This window comes from Octopus bimaculoides, chromosome 4, assembly GCF_046866305.1.
Source record: "Octopus bimaculoides isolate indiv1 chromosome 4, ASM4686630v1, whole genome shotgun sequence".
NCBI classification, from domain to species: Eukaryota; Metazoa; Mollusca; class Cephalopoda; order Octopoda; family Octopodidae; genus Octopus; species Octopus bimaculoides.
In genome coordinates, this window is record NC_142931.1 from 53,231,372 (window position 1) to 53,252,557 (window position 21,186).

Here is a 21,186-nt window from a genome sequence, read left to right on the forward strand (position 1 = left end):
TCAGTAATCCACTCGGTTACCTATGCTTTTAAAACTAGTGAAATAAAACAAAAAAAAAAGTTTATGACTTAATAATAAATGTAATCATAAACCGATATTTTAATGTAAGTAAACTGAATAATAATTTTAAGTCGACCTTAATGGCATAAAGCTATGAAAATAGTTTGAAAAACATAAACAACAAAAAAACGTATACGATATATCTACAATTTGTTGTGAATTAGTTAGATACAATATAGTTAATATAATTAATATAATTAATTCCTTCACTCTCACTATTAAAATATTTATGTTTAAACAGATTTTGTAAAATAGTGTTGAATAAAACTTATTTATCTCTTTACCATAAACAGACTCACTGTCTTGCCAGTCTTTCTTAGTATTTATTCAATAAACAATAGGCCAGGAATTGGTGAAAATGTATCCTAATAAAGACCTTGAAATGAGCATTTATTTACATATGTTTCTTTAGAAGTAGAAATGTAGGTGATGAAATTTTTCGTGAAATTCTATAAACAAATAATGTGTTTGAGTTTAGTTTTATGCAAGCATAACATTTGCTGCAGTATATACAACGATAACAATGACTCAGACATTTGCCATTATCTCAGCCATTTTGAAATTAAATCTTACAAAAATGAAAAGGAAAATACCAATAACAACAAAAATGTATATGAAATGTTAATCATTCATGAACATCCTCTACTTCTGCTTTCGGACATTCTGTAAAGTGGAAATATGTTTATTTTTATATTTTGTTGAATAGATAAAATCTTGGCAGTGAAAACCACCACCGTCTTCTTCCAGTTAATTCATCTCTCTCTCTCTCTCACTGAATTTCACTTCATTTTCAGGTAAGTTGGCACGATTACCAAGAATAAAAGAGCAGGTCCCTGGTAGATCTGCTTTTACGGAAGTCATATTGCTGGTCACATATACATAAATGCTTATTTAAAGAGAGAGAAAGAGAGATTCAAGGTGTTGGAAGAAGGTGGTTGTTCACGGCTGCTTCTACCAACTTTGAGATATCAAAAGTGTAAGCCAGTGGTTCTCAACCATTTTATGTCTATGGACCTCTTTGATTCCTATTTTACTCTACTGAACCTCCATAGATATTCGATGTATATTAAAAAGAAATCCTACTGTATTTTTATAATTAGATATTAGGAATTCTATAAATAATTAAAATATTTTGTGTATTGTAGAAGTATAAGCAATTTATCGCATATAAATTTTAACAACAAAATGTTATATGGACGCCCAAAGGCCATATGGACCCGGTTGAGAACCACTGGTGTAAGCGATAGGTGGATAGTTCGCTGTGCTAGAGGGATTGATGATGTTGAGATTTGGACACTATTGCATGTTCCAGAGAGAAAGAGACTTTTGAAGAGCTGCACTTCTTATAGCTCTGACGCTCATCATTTGTATAGTGTCTGTGACAATCATTCGAATCACTTTCTCTTGACGGTAACTCTCGGTACATGCAATCCTGATCCCTTGGAAATGACCCAGAGATCCACAAGACGTCTGTTTTCTAACGTAATTGTGAACAAAAGCGAAAACAAAGTTATTGCTCTTTATTTCAACAACTTCTTCAACTGCATCTAATACATCTCACCAAACTACCATCTCCTCATGAACAACACGATTAAAAGTATTACAATCCCTTGTCTCTCAATATCTATTGACCTCTCCTGACACCCGTTAGGGCTGAGTTAAGACTAATTTCTTTATTTGGCACTTCCGGCCACAACACAGAGGGGGACACTACAAGGACAGACACATTACAATGTAGATATAAAACGAATGACAATGAGATATTATATAATGAAGAAATGAAATGGCTGCATGGGCCCCAGTACCATTTGAACGTTTATATTTACCATCATTCACTTTTCTATTGTTTTTCTTAATTATCTGTTTTTTCTCTCTTTTTTTTTTCCCTTTTTTTTTAATAACACAAAACACTTACTTTTTTCTTCTTCTTTTTCTTCCTTTTTTCCCAAACAATTTTACTCTTCTTTTTTTTTTAATATCTCATAAACGGCTCCAAGTCCTTGAGTTCGATTACTGGTGGCAGCTTGTCGAACTCCACCGCTACTCCCGGCAGGTCAATTTTGTCTCTGCACATGTCTTTTAGTTTCCTGTATGTGTCCTTATCGACCACAATGGCCTTCACATTTTCAGAGTACACATCTGTGGGTAACTTTACTCTAATAATATGCTTAAATTTTAGAATTTTTTTCTCCGTCTCCTTGTTTTTTTAATATGTCACAAAATTCCATTTGTTTTTTTCCTTTTCTTGGATTTTTTCTTTTCTTCTTCTGCTACTGGTGTCTTTCCCTCTTCAACTTCATACAATTTCTCTATTTCTCCCTCGCACAGTTGCATTCCTGAATCTTTTTCCTTCACTGGGACAACTGGCATCATTAGCACTGTTTCCTCCTTCTGCAAATCCACTTTTTTAATAATTGCCTTCTCTCTTTCTTTCTCCATCACCTCTTCGTCTGCCTTCCTTCTGGTCACAGCTTTCTTTTCCACCTCTTCTTTCTTCTTTTTCTGGTTCTCTGGTGGCGAGTTCGTTCTTCCACTTCTCCTTCGTTTCCTTTCCACCACCGTGAATCCCTCCTCCGTTGTATTTTCTTCCATATCTACTTGTACTACCTGGTTCGTGCTCTCCTGCTTTTCTGTCTGTTCTCTCTGTGGGCATCTCGCCTTCATGTAGCCTTTCTCGCCACATGCAAAACATAGGCGGTCTGCCCTCCACTTTCACTCTCAATCTTAGGTCGTCGGGCAGCACTATCTCCTCATCGATTTCATTTAAATCTTCCATTGTTGCCTGGATAGTGAGTTCAATTCCATATCCCCAGTAATCAATATTTTGTGTTCTTGTGGCCTTCAATATCTTGGCCTCTTCCTTCATATTGAACATTATTGCTGTCATCAGCCATGCTTCTTCTAGCTCTGGGAGTACTTTGCCTACTCGCACTCTGGCCACACGTTTGCCACAGTACGACGGCAACAGCACCCATTCCTCCGATCGTATAGCCTCCGTGGAGTTCTTAATTGCTTCTACTTCTGTTGCAAAGCGCACCTCCACGGTGGCATACTTTCTTCCTCAAGACTAACTGATGTCCTAAGCTCAGCCCAGCAATAACGCTCTCTCGACCTTTCCAGGTCTGACTGACAAAACATATTTTATGTGAAATAAGCTTAAAATTCAGTTTACTTCCAAGTCAGACCACAACAATTATATAAGCCGTTTTTTTTTTAAAACTTCATATTATTTATGAAAACTGCTAATTTCCAACACTTTATAGTTCATTTTTTTCAAACTTTTCTTATTTACCATTTGCATAATGGTAAATCCGGCACTAGAAAAATAAAACGTGCGATGCCTTCCCCTAACACCCAAACATCTGCTTATATTATTACATGTTTAATTATTAATTCAAACCTCATAAGAATATATCTGAAACAAAACGGGATTCCCTCTTTTACGTGAGATAATACTTGACGCTTTGCTGTCCTGTGTATTTCATATGATAAGCAGAACATATTTCCTTGGCGTCCATGCATCATATATGATATACATTCCCAATTTCCTTCAACTATCAGAGTAACTTGGGACTAATGAAAGGAAAGCTTTATATTACTGAGAACTTACTACAATACCTCGCTTCAAATCCCATAAGAAACACTCTTCCATTCTTACCCATCCAGTACTGCGAACCTTATGTACATTCTCACAATAAATATATCTTAAGCAAAACTTTTTCATGGATCCTTAATATAATACTGTAGATCCCTAATTTACTATTTTGCTTGCGTGGACCCCACCAAAATCTTAGATGGACCCCCAGGGATTAAGAACCACTGCTGTAGAACCTCACTCTGCCGTGACTAAGATGGATTCTACTCTACCATATTTATCGCCTGTCAAACTAAGCGATCATCTTGGGGGTTAGTATCGAGGGGCGTTATGCAAATTCTGAACAACTTGAACAAAATTTCTTAATCCATCTAATTAAAGCAAAAAATTGGTAATAGTGAGAGCAGGCGAAGTCACTCTCGGAACAAAAGAGGATGGGAAGCAAAAGTAATGTGAGTGTGGGAGACGAGAGAACCGCTTGGTGTTATGACCTCGCATATTATTTGGAGCGAAACGTTTAAAATTGTGCCAACTAACAGATTTATTCGATGACATACATAATCATAAAACTATAAATTTCTAGTAAGTAAATTATTTATAATTTTTCTACTGGATTTTTCAGCTTGTGTAAAAAGGGTGATGAGTGGAGGAAGTTGAGGAAAAAAACTGAAGGGACCACACAATTGAAAAGCTAGCATAAGGCACTAAATATTTTGGCGCCGGCTAAGATATGTAATGCCTTTTGCCAGAAATTTTAGAGCAGTTCCCTCAGTGTTGTCTTAAGCTTGGACACACTGGAGGTCCCACGGGTCTACAGGCTCAATGCTAATCTATATAGGGACGTTGCTTGGTGTCTGTAGGAAGTGCGAACGGCACAACGTGGTCCACTATATGAGGGTATGTTAAGATTAAGGAAGGCGTCAACGAAAACTTAACATACACTTGACTACAGAAACCACATAGCAGTCAAAATCCACCCTATGCCCCCGAATGTATATATTCTGTGATTGTGTGGTATGGGGATTCCAGTGCATTGTTTTACCTGGGACCCGGCAATGCTATTGAGACGGCCCTGAATGTCTGCATTCTGCCGTTTTGCTTGTCAATCAAAATATCTATTTAAATTAGTTTGAGAGATATATGAATGACTGTTACACACAGGAGAACAAATTTTGTGGCTTAAACCATCATATCTACATTGTTTGAGAAGCCATAATGAAAACAATAATTACTTCTTTCTTACGTATTGTCTCTACTGAATGGTAATGAAAGGATTGCTGGAGCCACGTGCGACACTCTTTTCTTGACCCTCTTCATATTGCAGGTTAAGAAAAAGAAATTGTCCCAGTACCTGGCTGGTGATTAACTTATTTCCCCCCTTGGAAGGAGAAAAGGTAAATTTGGCATCAAGAGTGCAGAAAGCCGGAACAAATGCTGCTTGGTATTATTCTAAACGATGCTCTAATGACTCTGCCATTTTACCGTCTTAATTAACGTTAGTTAATTACTGTTTTATTTTGGCCACCAATTAGTAAATCAAATTTCTATCATTGGTTTTAAATAATTGGGTTGCGTCATAACATACATATACAGCCCATATTTGAGCTCATGGATGCGATACTTACACAATTACAAGGTTAATAAATGTCAGTATATCACTTTGCAATCAATCAGTGGGGTTTTATGTCATGTCTTTAATATTTCAAAGGTCATGATCGCAGTCGTTTTGATGAAACTCCTTAGAACTAATCTTTTATAGAAAAAAAAATGAACTTATTAATATGGTGCTATAACAATAACTAATTCTTTTACTGGCCACAAGGGCTTACATAAAGTTACATGAAGAGATAAAGACAGGACAACACAAATGGGTTTTAAAGGCGTGTAAACAAAAAATAATAGAAAATTAAACAAATAAGGTTCCAATAGGGGGAGGCGTTCTTGTATTTTTCACAGGCGCATGCTCAAAATGGGTCCTTTCACACTGACCATTTTTCCGACATTCACCCACCTTTCAACAAATTTACTAGAAGGCAACATTTCCCTCTCCACTTTCACTTGCCTTTTCAAGTGAAACTTGAAAACGTTTATAATAATAATAACAATAAAAATCTTTATTAATTTGCTTGGATAAACGTTTTCCATTTAAAAAACAAATTAAGTTTCTTTTTTTATTATTGTTATTTCAATTAATTCATTAATCGTTGCTATTCTCCTTAGCATTAAAGGGTAAATGAATGGAGATGACTGCCTTCCTAGTATAACCAACAAGAGGACCTAAGTGATAACTAGTATGAATTTCACTTCTAAGAGCCTGCAGCACATTTACAATTGACCTTTCATACAAATGAATGCTTGTTAATACGGTTTATTCCTTGTAGTTGTTTTCGCTGTTGCTATGGTTTTTTTGGGTTTTTTTCTGCCTACTCAACTTCCTCTTTCTCATCGTCTCTCTCTCTCTCTCTCATCTTCTTTTGCCTCGTATTCTTTCTTATCCTTTATCACCTCTACTGCCCTTCCTCCTTCTTCACTTCCTTATTGCTACCACAGTCTTAAACTATCTTAAACTATTTCTCGAGTTTAAATATATTGCCATATATCACGTTATATTCTATTCCACGAAAGCAGTTCTTCAAAGCTGGCACACACCCCTACTTTTTTTTTTTTTTTTTTTCAAAACCACTGAATACTGACCATTGAAGATGTCGTTCCATCATGGCGTTAACTCTGGGTGGCGAAAACGAATTAGAGAACGTCGATAGTCTGCAATAACTTGTATAGAAAGGACAAATACATTTTAGTAAGGAAGTTTCTGTAACTGTCAAAATTCCACATTAGAAGCTAGAAAAAATATCAAATAAATAAAGTAGAAATAGCTTACAGTATATTCTTAGCATGGAATAATATTGGCAGGCAGACATGACTTCTTTCTCTCTATATACAAATATGGCAGAATTGACACAAACAAGTCGAGGGTCCGGAATAATAGTTTGCTTAAATATATTGGTTAATTAAACTCTTGTTGTAAACATCGGATAATGTAAAATTCAAAAATTGACAATTAGAAATTGTAATTCTCTCATTAATCTCACCTTGTATAACGTTACTTCATTGAGCCAACGAGGGAACTTGTATACAGTCACTCGACATGCTAGAAATAACAGCCAAATTATACCCTATTGTCTCAAAAAAAAACCCCCAGAAAAGGACACATTTGATAGTGAAGTCCAAAGTGCCTCTAAAAAGATGAGATGGTCACAACAGGACTGCATTGAACATAAGTTTGCTCAACGAAAGCAACTTCACATCATTGTAACACTCTTACAAATTTGTTACCAGTTCAAATATGCTTGGGGAACATGTTTTCACATTATACTATATAAGAGAATTATTTCAATAATTAACATGCTGGAAAATTTACAAGTCTATGGTGATTCATTTATAAAGATTATATTTTAATATAATTTAAAAACTTCATGGTAAAAGGTTTTGTATTTTTCTACACAGGTGTGGCTGTGAGGTAAGAAGCTTGCTTCCCAACCATACGGTTCCGGGTTCAGTTCCATTGCATCTCTGACCAACCAAAACCTTGTGAGTGGATTTCGCAGATAGAAACTGAAAGACGCCTGTTGTATATGTGTGTGTGTGTGTGTATATATATATCTATATATATTCTCTAATGGACACACACACATATATATATATTCTTTTATTCTTTTGATTTATTTCAGTCATTTGACTTGAAGGGTTTTGTCAAACAAATCGACCCCATGACTTATTTCTTAAGCCCAGTACTTATTCTCTTGGTCTGTTTTGCTGAACCGCTAAGTTATAGGCACATAAACTCACCAGCACTGGTTGTCAAGTGGTGATGAGGGACAAACAAACACACACACATTGATAATACATATATCTATATACAACGAGCTTTTTTCAGTGTCCATCTACCAAACCCACTCACAAGGCTTTGATCAGCCCAAGGCTATAGTAGAAGACATTTACCCAAGGTGCTATGCAGTGGGACTGAACATAAAACCATGTGGTTGAGAAGCAAACTTTTTCTAAATCGCCACGTGTGTATGTGTATATTTGTGTGTGTGTGTGTCTCTGTTTGACCTCCACTACCGCTTGACAATCAGTGTTGGTGTTTATGCCCCTGTAACTTAGTGGTTCAGCAACAGGCTTCAAAAAATAAAAAAAAAGAAGACTGGGGTCGATTCATTTGACTAGAAGTTCTTCAAGATGCTGCCCCAGCATGGCTGCAGTCTAATGGCTGAAACAAAAAAAAAGATACAAAGATAAAAAAAGATAAAATCTTATGCATTCTTTCCCCGAGCACTTGTCATACTTCTCGCCCTATTTAAAAATGTTAAATTTGGAACCAGAGGAAATTAGTGACCACTCCACCCTCACGTTTCTCCTCTTACAATGTGGTACCACTACCTCGTTCACTGGTTTTCTTCCTTCCTCAGTCCTTCTTTCCCTCTACTTTTCTCATTTCCTCAGCCACAATTTTAGGCAGTGACTCCTCCACATAAATTTTCTCTAGCGTTTGAGAAAGAAGAAGAAGAAGGTGGAGGAGGAGGGCAACCAAAAAGGTACTGATGGTAATGAAGGTGGTGGTGAACGAGGGGGGGTGAAGAAGTGAGGGTGGTAGTGGTAATACAGTATGGAACCCTCAAGCTCTACATCCTAGACTGTTATACAACGCCCACACTATTCTCTCATTAGTTTTTTTTCCTTTTCACAATCCTTCCTTTTACCTCTTTCATTTTTTTTGTGTAGCCTCAATTTAATGACCTAAGTTATAAGGCATCTATATACTCTCTCTTTCTCTCTCTCTCTCTTTCTCTCTCTCTCTGGGTAGACTGAAGAAGTGATGGTAGTGATGGCAATGAAGAACAATGCGATGATGGTGATAATGATGAAAGCAATGAAGAGAATGATGATGGTGATGGAGAAGGTGATGATGATAATTATGATGATGACTACAATGTGATGAAGAAGGTGAAGAAGTGAAGGTAGTGGTGATATTTTTGAAACAGTGTTTTTTTTTCATTCAAAACAGCAAGCATAAAATGACTTTACTCCTCTCATAACTTGACAAATTTAATCTACAGAAGAAATTGAATCAATTGGTAAAACATTCATAATCAGAAAAATTAGTGGAAGAATAATCGAACATTTTGGGCACTTGTCCTTGTTTGAAAAGAAAAAAAGAAAAAATTTTGTCGGCCAATGCCAGGTTTGTTAAGAAATGGAAAAACATAATGGAACTAAGAAGGGAAGTGGAGAAAAGGATGGTGTGTATAGTAGGAAATGGTGGGAGTTGAGCTATGTGAGAAGTTGTGTAACCTTAGACCAGTGGTTTTCAATTGGCATCCATATGGCCCCTGAGAATTCATATAAAATTTTTATGGGGTCCACACAACAAAATTGTAAGCTGGGGATCCACAATAATATTCTAAGAGCCCCTGAAAAAATTTTGCTTTAGATGTATGTATTGCAAGAAACACCTAAGCTTTTTTACTCTAACATTTTACATAGTTCAACCTACACAAGTTAATGTGTGATAAACAAAATAGGAAGTTTGAAAGAAGTTTCTATAAAACTAGTTTTTAAACATCGAATGGCTATGGGGGTCCACCAGAATAAAATAGTAATCAAAGAGGTCCATAGATAAAAAAATAGTTGAGAACCCCTACCTTAGATCATCCTGATTTCACAGACCTGTGATCAAAGACAACACTTTTGCTGTGACAAAACTTGCAAATACAAGGAATAATACCAAATCTTCAATGAAGATATCCTTGTCCCACATGGTTTAAATACACATCTTAACTTCTACTTGTATTGCTCTCCACACTCCCACTAACTCTGTCTAGGAAATAGCAATCAAATTCCCTCAACTCACACCATACCATCTTATGAAAATAAGGACACATTCACAAATGTAGTCCTAGATCTTTTATCTTTTACTTGTTTCAGTCATTAGACTGTAGCCATGCTGGGGCATTGCCTAGAAGAATTTTTAGTCAAATGAATTGACCTCAGTACTTATTTATTTTTAATTTTTTTTAAAACCTGGTACTTATTCAATTGATCTCTGTTGCTGAACCACTAAGTTACAAGGACATAAACACATCAACACTGGTTGTCATTCTTGAATTATTAAAATCGATTCTCCCCTTTGTCCCCACTCTCCTTCCCTGCTTTCTACTTTTTCCTAATTTCATTTACTTCACTTTCAATTGACTTGGTCCCATTATTAACTTCCACCCCTCCTCCATTCACTTCTTACCATATTACTTACTCACACCATCATTTTTCACTACACACACACTGTCATTTCCCCCTTCACTGTTTTCCAGTGACCAAAGCATCAAATTTTTCATTCCTTATCATCATCATTATCAATCATTGTTTTGCTTCCACTTTCCATGCTGGCATGGGTTGGATGGTATGACATGGAGCTGACTAGCAAGGAACTGTCCAGACTCCAGCTGTCTGTTGAAGCATGGTTTCCACGAATGGATGCCCTTCCTAACACCAACTACTTAACAGAGTGTGCTGGGTGTTTTTTATGTGCCACACTAGTATGGGTGCATTTATGCAGCACCAGCATGGGTGCATTTACGCAGCACCAGGATGGATGTGTTAACACAGCACCAGCACTGGTACCTGAAAAGACAAGCCTGTATGTGTGGAAGACAGTGATTTTACTTAACTTGACATGTTGTATCAAGTACAGCAAATCACCACATCTCTTGGTCTCTTGTCATTTCCTCAGTGAGACCCAGCATCTGAAGATTCTTTCTCACCACTTTACCCCACGTCTTCCTGAGTCTACCCTTTCCACAGGTATCCTCCACAGTTAGAGCTCAGCACTTCTTTATGCAGCTGTCCTCATCCATACTCCTTAGAGTAAATTAACTTCCTTTAATCTTTTCTTATCTATACTGATACTTCCTGCCAATCGCAACTCCACCCTTGCACATCATTCGATATATCCTCCTCTTCCTCATTTTCTAAACTGCTACTCTTCCCTGACATTCTTATGAGACTACCCTTTCCACACTGACAGAGCTGGTTTTAAACTAATTAGACAGATTTGTTCAAATTTGACCCTGTGCCAAGAGAGGGCCCCCACACACACACTTGAGTGGAAGACATGATGATGAATTTTTGGTATATCATTGTGGCTATATCATTGTGGCCCTCCATGCTTTTTGGCTGGGACTGGCAAACAACACAAAGCATTAAACATCAATCTTCAGCTTTTTGTAGAGTACAAGGTCCCACTGATAATTCTCTAATTGGGCCCTGCACTTCCAAGCACCAGCCTTTCCCCCTGATCCACTGACCATATTCTCTCTTATGTTCATCTACCTATGATGATAGATTTATTTGTCTGCAGATTTAATTTGGTGACAGAAACAGGCACAGCATCCCAAAGACAGAGACTTTTACTCTTTGACATTTAAACCAACCATATCCAGCCCAAATGGGAAGCAAGCTTCTTACCACACAGCCACGCCTAAAATTTGTTGTAAGCTAATTACCAGGTGGAATGGGTATAGTTCTGAAAAGTCTTTGGTAAATACTTTTATTTCAGGATTCAAGAAATGAGCAACTATGAAATTTAGAAGTAAATTTAGAGTATCAAGAGATGACATAACTCTAATGTAGGACAATGTCTACTGGCTGTTTCTAATAATGATAGATTTATTTGTCAGGTAGATTTAATTTGGTGACAGTGACAAGTACAGCATCCCAAAAAGACAGAGACTTTTACCCTTTAACATTTAAACCAGTCATATCCGGCTCAAATATTCTACCTATTTTATGTTCAAACCAACTATATCCAGCCTTTCACACCTACCCTACAATAGCATTCTAAAAATAAACAATCACATCATGCAAATCTTGAAGCCACAAAATAATGCATGATTAATTCAAAAACAAGGTGAGAGTCAGTTATATCTCATAAAATTGGTTCTTGGATTTTAGGAGCTTTGAATGGAATTAAATGTAATATTGGTTTAAGATATGACATATTGAATGTAGGTATGACATAAGTATGAATGTGTAATTTGAAAAGAGTAGCAGAAAGGCAAAAAAAGAAAATTGAGACCATTTAAAAGTTTGAACATAGGTATGACATCCTGAGTAATAGCCATGCAGACAACCAGACAATGTTTCATTAGATGAAACCATATTTAAAAATTAAAACATTAAAGAGCAATGTACATCAAACATGTTGTATAAGGAAAACAATTTGAGACGATAATGAACATTATTACGACAGCAAGTAATGGAGATAATTCTGAGAAATTTTACCTTAGGTTAAAGTTCATCAAGATTGCTGAGATCAGTGACTGACACCATTAACGCGGTTAACATTCCACCCAAACTGTGGCAAAATAATACTTGCAGAAAAGAGATGCACATCGTCATCATCGTTTAACGTCCGCTTTCTATGCTAGCATGGGTTGGACGATTTGACTGAGGACTGGTGAAACCGGATGGCAACACCAGGCTCCAATCTAAATTTGGCAGAGTTTCTACAGTTGGATGCCCTTCCTAATGCCAACCACTCAGAGAGTGTAGTAGGTGCTTTTACGTGTCACCCGCACGAAGGCCAGTCAGGCGATACTGGCAATGGCCACGCTCGAAATGGTGTCTTTTATGTGCCACCCGCACAAGAGCCAGTCCAGGGGCACTGGCAACGATCTCGCTCGAAAATCCTACGAAGGCCAGTCAGGCAGTACTGGCAACGGCCACGCTCAAAATGGTGCATCTTATGTGCCACCTGCACAAGAGCCAGTCCAGGGGCACTGGCAATGATCTCACTTGGCTTGTCGGGTCTTCTCACGCACAGCACATTTCCAAAGGTCTCGGTCAGTAGTCATCGCCTCGGTGAGGCCCAGTGTACGAAGGTCTTGCCTCACCACCTCAGCCTAGGTCTTCCTGGGCCTACCTCTTCCACGGATTCCCTCAACTGTTAGGGTGTGGCACTTTTTCACGCAGCTATCCTCATCCATTCTCACCACAAGTCCATACCAGCACAATCGTCTCTCTTGCACACCACAACTGATGCTTCTAATGTTCAGCTTTTCTCTCAAGATACTTACACTCTGACGGGTATTCACATTGACATTACACATCCAACGGAGCATACTGGCTTCATTCCTTGCGAGCTTACGCATGTCCTCAGCAGTTACAGCCCATGTTTCACTGCCATGTAGCATGGCTGTTCATACACATGCGTCATACAGTCTGCCTTTTACTCTGAGTGAGAGTCCCTTTGTCGCCAGCAGAGGTAAGAGCTCTCTAAACTTTGCCCAGGCTATTCTTATTCTAGCAGCTACACTTTCAGTGCACCCACCCCCACAACTAACTTGGTCACCCAGATAGCGGAAGCTATCGACTACCTCTAATTTTTCACCCTAGAATGAGATAGAAGTTGTTTCCTGTTTGTTTACAGTCTTTATTGCACCTGAACATCTGCCACATACAAAATCTAACTTCCTAGTTAACCTGCCTTTGATATTGCTGCACCTCTTATGTGTCCATAGCTTGCACCGGGTACATCTTATAGAGTTACTACCTACTCCTTTTCTACATACTGAGCAGGGCCATCTACCTGAAGGGGTTTGTGTTTTATCTACCTTCCTACTTATTAGGATTTTGGTTTTAGCTAGGTTGACTCTAAGGCCCTTCAATTCTAGACCTTGCTTCCACACCTGAAACTTCTCCTCTAGTTCTGATAGTGACTCCGTAATTAGTGCAAGGTCATCAGCATAGAGGAGCTCCCAGGGGCAACCTGTCTTGAACTCCTCTGTGATTGCCTGGAGGACTATGATAAATAGGAGGGGGCTGAGGACGGAACCTTGGTGGACCCCTACCTCTACCCGGAATTCATTGCTGTACTCATTTCCAACCCTCACCTTACTGGCAGCATCTCTGTACATGGCTCGCACAGCTCTCACTAACCATTCTTCTATCCCAAGTTTCCTCATTGACCACCAGATAAGGGATCGGAGGACCCTGTCAAAGGCTTTCTCCATGTCAACGAAAGCCAGGTACAGAGGTTTATCCTTGGCTAGGTATTTCTCCTGCAGCTGTCTTACTAGAAATATGGCATCAGTAGTGCTTTTACTTGGCACGAACCCAAACTGCATCTCATCTAAATTGATTCGCTCCCTAATTAGTTGGGCTATGACCCTCTCCGTAACTTTCATAACCTGATCTAACAGCTTGATGCCTCTGTAATTATTTGTATCTAAAGCATCACCTTTACCTTTGTAGCAGTTGACTATGGTGCTGCTACACCAGTCATTGGGTATGACTCCTTCGTGTAACACCTGGTTCGTAATACGGGTGACTAGGCTGTAGCCAACACTGCCAGATATTTTGAGCATCTCTGCAGTGATCAAAGATAGAATTGACGTAGTGATTAATGAGGGGTTTGAATACAATATGACTGGCAGGAGGAGGTGAGACAAGTGAATAGAGAGTGTCTGACTGGAGTTGAACTTAATTGAAATCATGAACTCCATCATTGTTCCTCCCACCTCTGGCCATCACTTTACCATTCCAAATCCTTCAAATCCATTTGAAGAACCTGTGACCAAGCCAATTATGGAGTCTCTATATAGTTGCTCAACCTGCTTAACATAACAACTAAATTTCTTTTAATCATATTCTATTGTCTTATATGAGGACAGAAAACATTAAATAATAAAGTCCAACATAACCCACAAAAGACAGAGTGGTCATGGCCAGAATAACTTTGATCATAGGTTTGTTTGATTAAGGTTGACCTGGGGTTAAAAACAACTACAATAATGTTAATTTTTTTTCATTCCTTATGGTATATGAAATTATTTATTTTTATAAACTAACCCCATGGGATTTACATGAGAAATAATCATTTCATCATATTGAAATTATTATTTCCCTTCCAATAACTGTGACCACTAGGGGAATCTCCTGTCCTATTGGATTTACTAATATGTGGAAATAATCCTTTCTACTATAGGTTCAAGGCCTGAAATTTTGAGGGATGGGGGCTAGTCATTTACATTGACTTAAGTGCTCAACTGGTAATTATTTCATCGGCCCTACAATAAGCAATGTCAACCTCAGCAAAATTTGAACTTAAAACATGAAGCTAGAAGAAATGTGGCAAACATTTTACCCAGCATGCTAACGATTCTGCCAGCTCGTTGCCTTACTAATATTGAAATACTAACAAGTAATTATATATTTAACATATGTCTGAGTGCATTTGGATATGAGAAGATCTTCCACTAGGGAAATAGACGAACATTCTTCTCCTAGACACAAGTGAAAACTTATCTTGAGCTGTGAATGATGTCAATGGATCATAGGATACATGCATTCTTGCGTTCTTTTGCTTCATCAACTACGGACACCAAATCTGTCAGTTACAGCCCAATAAGAATGGAATTATTATTATCAAAACAGCAAATGTGGGGAGCTGGCTGAATCATTAGCATACTGGGCAAAATGCTTAGCAGTATTTTGTCCATAATTACATTCTGGGTTCAAATGCTGTTGGGATCAACTTTGCCTTTCATCCTTTTGGGGTGGATAAGATAAGTGCCAATTGAACACTGGGAGCAATTTATCCCCTTCCCTCAAATTTCTGAACTTATGCCAAAACTTGCAGCCATTATTACTAAAACAGCTTACAGTATGTTAGCTGACATGCCTAAAGCTTCATTAAAATAGAATTAAATAAACCTTGTTGCACAAAGCAGTACTGAATAAAATATGTTCATGGCCATGTCATATTTAACATGTTAAATGAATACACTTGATTCAATACTGCTTCATGCAACATTATTTATATAAGAATAATAACATTTAAGAATTACTATGAAGATATTTGGTCGCACCCATAGGGCAGAGTAGTATAACGTTACTTGTCATAAAATTAGTTGCTAACTTCAGCTCATCTTCTTACATTTGGTTTCTGTTTCCTTCCATCATTCGATACAAATTTAATGTTTTACTCTCATTTCACCACTTTATAAGATGAATAAACAACTGTTACAGACAGGCAAGAATCTAGTATAGTATCAGGGTTAGATAAAATTTGATATATGAAAATTTAGACACATTACACTCAGGAATATAATATAAAATTGGACAATTATATAAGGAGTGTAATAAAAAAAATCATTCCACCTATTATCTCATGGGTAGATTATTGTCAGATGAAAATGAGACACTTTCCACAATGTTAGGTTTCAATTATCATCATCATCATCTTTATTGGTTCAACATCCACTTCTCCATGCTTTGATTCGTTGAAGTAGATTTTCTACGATTGAATGCCCTTCCTGTCACCAACCCTTACTTGCTTCCAAGCAAGATAATATTTCCTCATGGTTGGACAAGTTTTCACAGAAGGCTTAAAACAAGGGACACCAATTGTATGATGCTAACATTCATTTATAACTTTCACCTCATGATGTCAAGACAAGGAGACACAGACGTGCACCCATGCACACACGCACGCACACACACACACACACACACACCACACACACCACACACACACACACACACACACACACACACACACACACACACACAGGAATATTAATGCAGTATATGGGGATCGGACAATAAGTGTAAGCCAGTGTTAATGGTGGTTCCAGAAATTCCGAGCCGGAAACTACAGCCTAGAAGATGAGACTCATCCTGGAAGATCTGTAGAACTAAATAAGGACATCCTGGAAACCCGGTGGAACAAAATCCCATCATAACTGTTGAGGAACTGTCAGAGAAGCTTGGGTTTGATCATTCAACCATTCATCGACACCTGTGCTGGAAGAAAAACTACTATCTTTGGTTTCAAAAGGAAAGGTGTTCTTCCAATCAGGATAATGCTTAGCCACATACAGGTAGGATGACATTCTAAACGCTGGAGTAGTTTGAATGGGAAACGATGCCCCACCAACCATATTCGCCGAACATTGCTCCATCTGATTATCATTTCTTTCACAGTCTTCAAAATCATTTGGACGTAAAAAATATGAATTGTGTAGACAAGGTCAGAACAGTACTGGAGGAGTATTTTTCATTATGGACAAGTGAATTTTGGAAGAAGGGCATTGCAAGTCTACCAGATAGATGGAAGAGCATTGTAGAAAATGAAGGAGAGTATATTTTAGATTAAAAAAGAACTTTGTTTATCTTAATTTTGAAAAATAATAGAGGTATAAAAAATGCATTATTTATGAGATAACCCAATATATATATATATATATATATATATATATATATATATATATATATATACATACATACACATGCACTCACACACAGGGTGCATCAGTTTTTTTAGGTCATTTGTAGTATGAATATAGAAAAAGACACACAGCTCATCTAAGAAAAACTGTATTTGAAAACAAATTGGTACAAATAATCTTGAGAATGCTTTTATCACACCCATTGAATGTATCCACTGTTAGCATCAATGGGTGTTTCAGTATGGCATCAGAAGTGTTGAAATGCCTGAATCAGATGATCATTATCAATTTTGGTTATGGTGGACTTGAGAGATTTTATGGTTTTATGAGGGTGTTGATTGACCTGTCTTTTGGCTACACCCTATGCATAATACTTTAGTGGATTGAGGTCTGGTGAGCTAGGAGGTCATGTTTCTGGAAGAAAATGATCATGGAGATTGGCATACATCCATACTTGGGTTGTCCTAGCCTAATGAGACAGCATACAGTCTTGATAGAAGACATATGGTCTTCTGTTGTGTGCTCTGTCTATCCAGGGCCTCAGAACTTTCTCTAACATCTCTGTGTAGACAACAGCTTTGACTCTTAAACCTTGTGTAGAAAAACTGAGGAAGCATGACATCTCCCTCATTGCTGATAATTCCAGAGAACCATCGCAGTTGCTGGGAATTTAATATGCATGATCTCTGGAGCGTTATTCAGGTCTCTGCATAACTATCTGTTGTTTCTTAGGATAACTTCAGGTCCAGATCAAAGTTTTTCTCATTGGAGAAAAACCAAACATTCCAGCCTCTTGATATCTTAACTTGTTTAGCAAGCACTTTGCACAGATCAAACGATTCTCTGTCACATCCAACATAAACTGAACCTTTCACATCACATACAACTTGTACCAGATGTTTTCTGATAGTGCATTCTGAAAACTTGAGGTCCTTTGCAATGGCTCTGATTAACTTTCTCGGGTTCCTATCGATTATTTCTTGAATATTTTACACAAAATTATGCATTCTGATGATATTAGGACCCTGTGCATGCATTTTGCTAATGTTGGATCTCCCGTCAGCAGCTTCCAGCTCCTTTCAAACTTTAACAACAGAGAATCATGCAATTGTCAGAAAGTGAGTTATCTCTGTATCACTATGCTGTGCTTCTAAAGCAACAATTACAGTGTCTTTTCATTTGCTGAGTCAGCCTGCTGTCTGACATTATTTATCTGAAAAGTAAGGTAAAAAAAATAAGTCAGATGAAAGTTGTGCTCTTGAAAGAGTGTCCTCAGAAAAACTGATGCATCCTGTATATATGTATATGAGGGTAATTAAAAAATTATTCACACTCTTGTTTCTGTAATTTATTAAAAGCAAAGGCAGAGAGAGAACGATTACATTATTTTTTGATATAGTTTCCTTGCTTTATGATGCACTTCTTCCAGCAGTCCACAAGCTTGCTTATTCCATTGGAGAAAGCATGCAGGTGGTTGCATGGTCATTTATGCTCCACTTCTTGTGCTTCTTCATCCATAGCAAATCAATGACTTTGTAAAGGATGTTTGAGCAGTCCAAAACGGTGATGGTCAGAAGGAGTGAGATCTGGACTGTAAGCAGGGTGTTCCAGTGATTCAAAACCCAATTTTTCAATGGCTTCAATGGTGTGGACAGTCATATGCAGTCATGTGTTGTTGTAATACTTGATATGACGATAAACTTTGATGTTTGGTGTGAATTGCTGATTTCAGTTTGTTGGCCAGCATTTCTCTGTAGCCTACACAAGTGACTGTCCTTTTATGGGTAATGTTTCAGTTGAGGCCTTTTTGCATCCTGAAACTGATTAGCATCATTTTCTCTACAGAAGGTTGAACCCTGAATTTCTTTTTCTCTGACAATTCCAGATGTTTCCACTCCATACTCTGCCTTTTGGATTCTGGCTCAAATTGGTGGACTCAGGTCTCATCTCTTGTGATTATTCTCTTGAAAAAAGCTGTACCTTCATCATTGTAATGGTAAAATAAGCATTGACAGATCTCCACACAATTGCACTTATGTGCTTTGGTAAGCTCTCTTGGCACCCATCTCATACAGACTTTACAGAAGCAAAGTTTGTTATGGATGAACGATTTCATATGTAGAACCATGACTAATTTGCAGAGAATATGCCACCTCATCGATGGTCACTCATCAGTTCATCAGAACCATCTCTCGAGCATGTTGAATGTTCTCATTAGTGGTAGAGGCTGATGAGCATCCTGATCTCTCTTCATTCTTGTCCAGTCATTTTTAAACCTCTCAATCCACTTATGCACACTTGTACACAATAGAAACTTCCCTCGTATTGTACTGAAAGCCTGTAATGAATTTTAGCTTCTGACGCACCTTCACACCAGAGCAAGTGGATCACTGATCTCTGTTCATTGGTGCTCACTTCCAGCAGAATGATCAAGTTTACTCTGTCACGCAAGAAAGAAAACTAGAATGATCAAAGTCAAACCTCAGTTACATAACACAAGAGTACAACCTAACATAACAGTTATGTAACACAAGAGTATCACCTTTCTGACATCATAGGTGATTGAATCTAGCTAACCCTCAGTGTATTTATTGAAAGGTTCCAATCAATTATTTACAACTCCTGTTTGTGCTTATAGTAGAAAGGATTATTATAATTATTATTAGTAGTAGTATTAGTATTATTATTATTATTAGTTCAAAGTCAACTTTGTCTTTCATCCTTTCAGGGTTGATAAATTAAGTACCAGTTGAGTACTGGAATCGATGTGATCGACTGTCTCCCTCCCCACAAAATCCAGGCTGTGTGCCTATAGTAGAAAGGATTATTATTATTATTATTATTATTATTATTATAGATTACCCATAGCCTATGTCATGAAGGAGGCATGTTGGCAATATTCCATTGAATATCTGGCCTACATACAAAATTAATGTCATATTTGAGGCTGCACTTTCAAATGATAGCATGCAATCATATAAAATGTGAAACCATTACAAATCACTCAAGCACATTAAAAAAAAATCTGTAATAGTTTCCAATTAAGGAAAACATTGAATTAGATATTTAGTGATGTATTTTCTAAAGTAAGCAATAGTTTACTTACGAAACATAAAGGTAATTGTAGGAGCTAGTAAGCTGCATAATAGTAGTGAAACTTTAATTTGCTAGAAGCCAGTATGCTCCGTTGGATGTGTAATGTCAATGTGAATACCCGTCAGAGTGTAAGTATCTTGAGAGAAAAGCTGAACATTAGAAGCATCAGTTGTGGTGTGCAAGAGAGACGATTGCGCCGGTATGGACATGTGGTGAGAATGGATGAGGATAGCTGCGTGAAAAAGTGCCACACCCTAACAGTTGAGGGAACCCGTGGAAGAGGTAGGCCCAGGAAGACCTGGGCTGAGGTGGTGAGGCAAGACCTTCGTACATTGGGCCTCACTGAGGCGATGACTACTGACCGAGACCTTTGGAAATGTGCTGTGCGTGAGAAGACCCGGCAAGCCAAGTAAGTTCGTTGCCAGTGCCCCTGGACTGGCTCTTGTGCGGGTGGCACATAAGATGCACCATTTTGAGCGTGGCCGTTGCCAGTACCACCTGACTGGCCTCCGTAGGATTTTCGAGCGAGATCGTTGCCAGTGCCCCTGGACTGGCTTGTGCGGGTGGCACATAAAAGATACCATTTCAAGCATGGCCGTTGCCAGTATCGCCTGACTGGCCTTCATGCAGGTGACACGTAAAAGCACCTACTACACTCTCTGAGTGGTTGGCGTTAGGAAGGGCATCCAGCTGTAGAAACTCTGTCAAATTTAGATTGGAGCCTGGTGTTGCCATCCGGTTTCACCAGTCCTCAGTCAAGTCGTCCAACCCATGCTAGCATGGAAAGCGGACGTTAAACGATAATGATGATGATGATGATGATATCTGTAGTGATTTCAACTGTATTGAATCAAAGTGAATATGAAATTATCAAGGTCATGTCTTTGAGCAACTTATCAATATCAAGGCCCACTGACGAAATGGTTGAGGATGTAGGAAAACATTGAATTGGACAATAACAAGTGAAACAGTTTCTCTCTGCAAATCAATGAATCCAATTTAAGGGATAATGATGTCTTCCTGATGCTGAATGTGAAATTTTTGGATAATAATTAGCTCCAAGAAAAAATTTGCTTTGCCCATAGGCATATGACAGACACCAAATTGGAATGAAAATTTTAAAAGAATTTGAGACCTAATTCAAAG

The 21,186-nt window shown here is 37.9% G+C and overlaps 1 long non-coding RNA gene across 3 annotated transcripts in view; it reads left to right on the forward strand.

The window, feature by feature from the left end:
• The first annotated feature begins 2,777 nt into the window (after positions 1-2,777).
• LOC149136046 (uncharacterized) overlaps positions 2,778-21,186 on the forward strand; it is a 42,116-nt gene continuing 23,707 nt past the window's right edge. Inside the window, exons 1-2 of one of the 3 annotated variants that reach the window (XR_016241496.1) lie at positions 2,778-4,237; positions 8,523-10,104. This is a non-coding gene — a long non-coding RNA (uncharacterized LOC149136046). Of the gene's footprint in view, positions 4,238-8,522; positions 10,105-21,186 lie in introns of those variants that run through there. The other 2 variants (XR_016241498.1, XR_016241497.1) reach the window with 2 other exon arrangements.